The 8,179-nt window shown below is 39.9% G+C and overlaps 1 non-coding gene across 1 annotated transcript; it reads right to left on the bottom strand.

The window, feature by feature from the left end:
* Positions 1-3,487: 3,487 nt before the first annotated feature.
* Gm25987 lies at positions 3,488-3,594 on the bottom strand. The gene has a single exon (XR_003951723.1). It is a non-coding gene; the product is annotated as a U6 spliceosomal RNA (small nuclear RNA).
* Positions 3,595-8,179: the final 4,585 nt, after the last annotated feature.

The following is an 8,179-nucleotide window of genomic DNA, read 5'->3' as shown; positions in this document are numbered from 1 at the left end:
AGTACAAGGAGATAAGTATGCATTGATTCGCATTCTTCTACATGATAACAACCAGTTGTGCCAGCACCAATTGTTGAAAATGCTGTCTTTCTTCCACTGGATGGTTTTAGCTCCCTTGTCGAAGATCAAGTGACCATAGGTGTGTGGGTTCATCTCTGGGTCTTCAATTCTGTTCCATTGGTCTACTTGTCTGTCTCTATACCAGTACCATGCAGTTTTTATCACAATTGCTCTGTAGTAAAGCTTTAGGTCAGGCATGGTGATTCCACCAGAAGTTCTTTTATCCTTGAGAAGAGTTTTTGCTATCCTCGGTTTTTTGTTATTCCAGATGAATTTGCAAATTTCTCCTTCTAATTCGTTGAAGAATTGAGTTGGTATTTTGATGGGGATTGCATTGAATCTGTAGATTGCTTTTGGCAAGATTGCATTGAATCTGTAGATTGCTTTTGGCAAGATAGCCATTTTTACAATGTTGATCCTGCCAATCCATGAGCATGGGAGATCTTTCCATCTTCTGAGATCTTCTTTAATTTCTTTCTTCAGAGACTTGAAGTTTTTATCATACAGATCTTTCACTTCCTTAGTTAGAGTCACACCGAGATATTTTATATTATTTGTGACTATTGAGAAGGATGTTGTTTCCCTAATTTCTTTCTCAGCCTGTTTATTCTTTGTGTAGAGAAAGGCCATTGACTTGTTTGAGTTAATTTTATATCCAGCTACTTCACCAAAGCTGTTTATCAGATTTAGGAGTTCTCTGGCAGAATTTTTAGGGTCACTTATATATTCTATCATATCATCTGCAAAAAGTGATATTTTGACTTCCTCTTTTCCAATTTGTATCCCCTTGATCTCCTTTTGTTGTCGAATTGCTCTGGCTAATACTTCAAGTACTATGTTCAAAAGGTAGGGAGAAAGTGGGCAGCCTTGTCTAGTCCCTGATTTTAGTGGGATTGCTTCCAGCTTCTCTCCATTTACTTTGATGTTGGCTACTTGTTTGCTGTAGATTGCTTTTATCATGTTTAGGTATAGGCCTTGAATTCCTGATCTTTCCAAGACTTTTATCATGAATGGGTGTTGGATTTTGTCAAATGCTTTCTCAGCATCTAACGAGATGATCATGTGGTTTTTGTCTTTGAGTTTGTTTATATAATGGATTACATTGATGGATTTTCGTATATTAAACCATCCCTGCATCCCTGGAATAAAAACTACTTGGTCAGGATGGATGATTGCTTTAATGTGTTCTTGGATTCGGTTAGCGAGAATTTTATTGAGGATTTTTGCATCGATATTCATAAGAGAAATTGGTCTGAAGTCCTCTATCTTTGTTGGATCTTTCTCTGGTTTAGGTATCAAAGTAATAATGGCTTCATAAAATGAGTTGGGTAGAGTACATTCTATTTCTATTTTGAGAAATAGTTTGTGCAGAACTGGAATTAGATCTTCTTTGAAGGTCTGATAGAACTCTGCACTAAACCCGTCTGGTCCTGGGCTTTTTTTTTTTTTTTTTTGGCTGGGAGACTATTAATAACTGCTTCTATTTCCTTAGGGGATATGGGACTGTTTAGATGGTCAACTTGATCCTGATTCAACTTTGGTACCTGGTATCTGTCCAGAAATTTGTCCATTTCGTCCAGGTTTTCCAGTTTTGTTGAGTATAGCCTTTTGTAGAAGGATCTGATGGTGTTTTGGATTTCTTCAGGATCTGTTGTTATGTCTCCCTTTTCATTTCTGATTTTGTTAATTAGGATTTTGTCCCTGTGCCCTCTAGTGAGTCTAGCTAAGGGTTTATCTATCTTGTTGATTTTCTCAAAGAACCAACTCCTTGTTTGGTTAATTCTTTGAATAGTTCTTCTTGTTTCCACTTGGTTGATTTCACCCCTGAGTTTATTTCCTGCCGTCTACTCCTCTTGGGTGAATTTGCTTCCTTTTTTTCTAGAGCTTTTAGATGTGTTGTCAAGCTGCTAGTATGTGCTCTCCTGTTTCTTCTTGGAGGCACTCAGAGCTATGAGTTTCCCTCTTAGAAATGCTTTCATTGTGTCCCATAGGTTTGGGTACGTTGTGGCTTCATTTTCATTAAACTCTAAAACGTCTTTAATTTCTTTATTCCTTCCTTGACCAAGGTATCATTGAGAAGAGTGTTGTTCAGTTTCCACATGAATGTTGGCTTTCCATTATTTATGTTGTTATTGAAGATCAGTCTTAGGCCATGGTGGTCTGATAGGATACATGGGACAATTTCAATATTTTTGTGTCTGTTGAGGCCTGTTTTGTGACCAATTATATGGTCAATTTTGGAGAAGGTCCTGTGAGGTGCTGAGAAGAAGGTATATCCTTTTGTTTTAGGATAAAATATTCTGTAGATATCTGTCAGGTCCATTTGTTTCATAACTTCTGTTAGTTTCACTGTGTCCCTGTTTAGTTTCTGTTTCCACAATCTGTCCATTGATAAAAGTGGTGTGTTGAAGTCTCCCACTATTATTGTGTGAGGTTCAATGTGTGCTTTGAGCTTTACTAAAGTGTCTTTCATGAATGTGGCTGCCCTTGCATTTGGAGCGTAGATATTCAGAATTGAGAGTTCCTCTTGGAGGATTTTACCTTTGATGAGTATGAATTGTCCCTCCTTGTCTTTTTTGATAACTTTGGGTTGGAAGTCAATTTTATCCGATATTAGAATGGCTACTCCAGCTTGTTTCTTCAGACCATTTGCTTGGAAAATTGTTTTCCAGCCTTTCACTCTGAGGTAGTGTCTGTCTTTTTCCCTGAGATGGGTTTCCTGTAAGCAGCAGAATGTTGGGTCCTGTTTGTGTAGCCAGTCTGTTAGTCTATGTCTTTATTGGGGAATTGAGTCCATTGGTATTAAGAAATATTAAGGAAAAGTAATTGTTGCTTCCTTTTATTTTTGTTGTTAGGGTTGGCATTCTGTTCTTGTGGCTGTCTTCTTTTTGGTTTGTTGAGGGATTACTTTCTTGCTTGTTCTAGGGTGTGATTTCTGTCCTTGTATTGCTTCTTTTCTGTTATTATCCTTTGAAGGGCTGGATTCGTGAAAAGATATTGTGTGAATTTGGTTTTGTCGTGGAATAATTTGGTTTCTCCATCTATGGTAATTGAGAGTTTGGCCGGGTATAGTAGCCTGGGCTGGCATTTGTGTTCTCTTAGTGTCTGTATAACATCTGTCCAGGCTCTTCTGGCTTTCATAGTCTCTGGTGAAGAGTCTGGTGTCATTCTGATAGGCCTTCCTTTATATGTTACTTGACCTTTCTCCATTACTGCTTTTAATATTCTATCTTTATTTAGTGCATTTGTTGTTCTGATTATTATGTGTCGGGAGGAATTTCTTTTCTGGTCCAGTCTATTTGGAGTTCTGTAGGCTTCTTGTATGATCATGGGCATTTCTTTCTTTATGTTTGGGAAGTTTTCTTCTATTATTTTGTTGAAGATATTAGCTGTCCCTTTAAGTTGAAAATCTTCATTCTCATCAATTAAAAATATGGAACGCTTCCCGAATTTGCGTGTCATCCTTGCGCAGGTGCCGTGCTAATCTTCTCTTTATCGTTCCAATTTTAGTATATGTGCTGCCTAAGCAAGCACTGCATTCTGAACTAATGCCCCAAATGCAAGGGTACCCACATTTGTAAAAGAAATATTACTGAAGCTTAAATCACACATTGAACCCCACACATTAATAGTGGGAGACTTCAAAACCCAACTCTCACCAATCTCACTAATGGACAAGTCACTGAGACAGAAATTAAATAGAGAAATAATGAAACTAACAGAAGTTATAAATCAACTGAACCTAATGGACACCTACAGAACACTTCACTCAACATACCTGTTAATCCATGGAATTGAATTGAAGACACAGAAATAAACCCATACATCTATGGACACTTAATTTTTGGCAAAGAAGGCAAAACTATACAATGGAAAAGGGAGAGAGCATCTTCAACAAATAATACTAGTCTAACTGGATGTCTAGATTTAGAAGAATGCAAATAGATCCATATTCATCACCCTGAACAAAACTCAAATCCAAATGAATCAAAGAGTCAACATAAAACTGGACACACTAAATTTAATAGGAAAAAAAATGGGGAACAGCCTTGACTACATTGGCACAAGAGACAAATTCCCGAACAGGACATCAATAGCTGAGACACTAAGATCAACAGTTAATAAGTGGGACCTCATGAATCTGAGATGCTTCTGCAAGGATAAGGACACCATCAATAGGACAAAACAACAGGCTACAAAATAGGAAAAGATCTTTACCACCCCTATATCTGACAGAGGAATAATATCAAATAGATAAAGAACTCAAGAAATTAGACGCCAACAAACCAAATAGCCCAATTAAACAAAGCAAAGAGCTAAACAGAGAATTCTTAACAGAGGAACCTCTAATGGCCGAGAAACACTTAATGAAACGTTCAATGTCTTTAGTCACTAGGGAAATGCAAATCAAACAGCTCTGAGATTACACCTTACACCCATGAAAATGGCTAGGATCCAGACCACAAGTGTCAGCTCATCCTGACAAGGATGCGGAGCATTATTGGTAGGAATGCAAACTAATACAACCACTCTGGGAAAACAATCTGGTGGCTTCTCAGAAAATTGGCAGTAGTTTTATGCCAAGATCCAGATATACTACTGAGCATATACCCCAAAGATGCTCCACTATGCCTCAAAGACACTTGCTCCACTATGTTCATAGCAGCTTTATTCATAATAGGCAGAAACTGGAAAGAAACCGGTTGTCCCTCAACTGAAGAATGGATAAATAAAATGTGGTACATTTACATAATGGACTACTACTCAGCTATTAAAAACCAAGGACATCATGAAATTTACAGGTAACCCAAACACAGAAAGACACACATGGTATAAATCCATTTACAAATGGACATTAACCCTAAAGTACAGGATAACAACATTACATTCTACAGACATAAAGAAACTAAGTAATAAGGAGAGCACAGGAAGAATGCATGAATCTCACTCAGAAGGGGAAATAAAATAGACATTGGAGTTTAGAGAAAGGACTGAAGGAGATGAAGGGGTTTGCAACTCCATAGGAAGAATAATATCAACCAACCATACCTGCCCCCTGCCCCCCGTGCTCCCAGGGACTAAGCCACCCAACCAAGGAGTATACACGGCTGCAGCTCCATATGTAGCAGAGGATGGCTTTTTCAGGCATCAATTGGAGGAGAGGTCCTATGGAGGCTCAATAGATGCCCCAGTGTAGGGGAATGGAGGGTGGGCAGTAGGGAGTGGGTGTGTGGGTGGAAGAACACCCACATAGAAGAAGGGAAAGGGGGGATGGGATAAGAGGTTTCCTGCAAAGGGGTGGGGGGACTTGGAAAGGGGATAACATTTGAAATGTAAATAAAATATCCAATAAAAATAATAGACATTGGAGGTGGATGGAGAGAGGCAAGTGCAGGGTGAGAAGAGGGGAATGGGGATGGGGATCAGGTGTGGTGAGAGGTGGGAAAGGACAAGGAATAGAGAATGGAAATAGGTGCAGGGCATCTCTGGGACTAGCTGCCAGACCTGGGATGGGGAGTCTCCCAAGAGCATATGAGGGTGACCCTATCTGAGACTCCTATCAGCAGGGAATATGGAGCCTGAACTGGCCACCTCTAGTAGCCAGGCAGGACTGCCAGTTTGAAGGAAGGAGACATCAACCCACCCCCAAAACCTTCATTTAAAAATTTGTACTGCCTACAAGATGCACAGTGATAAAGATGGAGCAGAGCCTAAGGGAATGGCCAACCAATGATTGGCCCAACTTGAGACCCATTCCATGGGAGAGCCTCAACCCCCGACACTATTAACGATACTCTGGTATGCTTACAGACATAAATCTAGCATAACTCTCTTCTGAGTAGCTTCATCCAGATGCAGAGACCCATAGTCAAACATTAAGAAGAACTCAGGGAGTTATAAGGAAGAGTGGGCAATAGGATTGAACAAGCTGGAGGGGTCAAGCACACCACAAGATATACAGTGTCTTAAACTGCCAAACCAAAGAGCATGGAGGGGCTTGATCTAAGCCCCTACACATTTGTAGCAGATTTGCAGCTTGGTCTTCAAATGGGTCCCCTAACAACTGGACCAGGAGCTGTCTCTGATTCTGTTCCCTGACACTGGATCCCTTTTCTCTAGCTGGACTCCCTAGTCAGACCTCAGTGGAAGAAGATGTGTTTAGTCCTGCTGATGTCCCAGAGCAGAGTGGTATCCAAGTGGTCTTCCCTTTCTTTAAGGAGAAGGGGGAGGGTAATACAGGAGGGATTTGTAAAGGTGGGGCTACAAAGAGAGAAGGGAAGGGGGCTGCAATCAGGATTTAAAGTGAATAAATAAATTAATGGAAATAAATTCTGTAGTGGAATTTTTATGTTTGTGGCTTCTAAACTTTTTCACCATAAAAATAAAAAGCTGTCATTGGTTTCTGTTGCTTTCTCTGTATCACTGCTTTTTCCAGGAAAAGACAAAGTATTGGATGGCTAGAGATATGGTTCAAGTCAGTAAAGTGTGTCAGGTCTGAGGACCTGAGTTTGATGTGTAGCAAATATGTAAAAAATGCTGCATGTGATAGTACATGCCTGCAATCCTAGTGCTGGAAACATGAAGATAAGTAGATTCCTGGAGATCACTGGCCATGAAATCTAGCTGAATTGGTGAGCTTTAGATCCAAATGAGAGACTATTCCACCCTAAAGAAAATACTGAGCAACTGAGGAAGATGTAGACCTCTAATACATAATACACACACACACACACACACACACACACACACACACACACACACACACACACACGAGAGAGAGAGGGAGAAAAACACAGAGAGAGAGAGAGAGAGGGAGAGAGAGAGAGAGAGGAGAGGACAGAGAGAGGAGAGAGAGAGGAGAGAGAAAGGAGAGAGAGAGAAAGAGAGAGAGAGAGAGAGAGAGAGAGAGAGAGAGAGAGAGAGAGAGAGAGAGAATGATAAACAATATTTTCATTCCAAGCAAATTTGAGTACACTGAGTACAGTGGTGGGGTTCCAGGAAGGTGAATTGATGAGAAGTTCCTCTTGAGGGACCCACTAAGCATCCCCATCCTTCACAAGGCTGAGATTACACTTGTAGGATCCTTCAATAAAAGTGGCCCCATTGGTCATAGGTTTATTTGCTTCCCTATATTTTGGAGGCATCTTACTTTGCAAATGGCTCTTAATACAGATAATTTTCCTCTTGGCACTGTTCCAGACTCCAACTTAGACAATATTAATATGCCCTTAAGCCATCCTCTTAGAAGACTGGCAAGGGTGAATTTATTCCCGGTGGCATTAGTATGAATTCTGATGAATGCAAATGCCTATATGGCTTCATAATTTTCACACTCATCTCCCTACTCCATGACACCCCTGATACACAGTTGGAGTCCTGCCAGATGCTGTCAGTTGCTGAGGGGGAAGATGACAGGATGACAAAAGCTTTCTCCTCACACCATTCCCAAGCTTACTTCTACATGTTCAAAACTAACACTACCTACTGCTGTTCTCTTTAAGAGTTGTGTTTGCACTGTGTGCTTCTCCATAGAGCAATACCCATAAATCATCCTATGTAATGGGATTGTCCTATCTTTTGCCCTCTGTTCATACTCAGACCTGCAATAGCTTCATTTGTGTATTTACCTAAAATGACCATTACCTGTTAACCTGAAAAATTTAAAGGCCAAACCTCTCGCTTCTAAGAATATCTGGGACACTTTGGGGTTACACTCCTAGATATCTGTAGGCAGATCCACCATTAATTCAGTTCTGAGCTTCTTATGTAGAATATAGTATTGCAAGAGGCAACATTTATGGTTCTTAAGACAAAGGCAACTTATGGATATCCCCTTCAGTAACATATGCTATAAAATCAAAATAAGTCCCTTCATCTAGGGAATATACTGTCACTTCTCATTTGTGCCTAGGCATTTAATGGCCTTAATGTAATTTTACCTCTCCCTGAGTGTTCATCACTGTGTTCTAGTATCCTAGACTGAAAAGTGTTCAACATAGTTGATGTTGATAAATCCTGTTTCCAACATATAATAAGTTAGCAAATACCAATTCTTCTAGATAATTACTCTCTTCTCCCATTCTCTTACCCTTTTCAGGTATCCATCGTATCCATCCAT

Source organism: Mus musculus, chromosome 15 (assembly GCF_000001635.26).
Source record: "Mus musculus strain C57BL/6J chromosome 15, GRCm38.p6 C57BL/6J".
Taxonomy (NCBI): domain Eukaryota; kingdom Metazoa; phylum Chordata; class Mammalia; order Rodentia; family Muridae; genus Mus; species Mus musculus.
The sequence above is the reverse complement of the archived record's forward strand: the minus strand, read 5'-3'. Positions and strand labels throughout refer to the sequence as shown.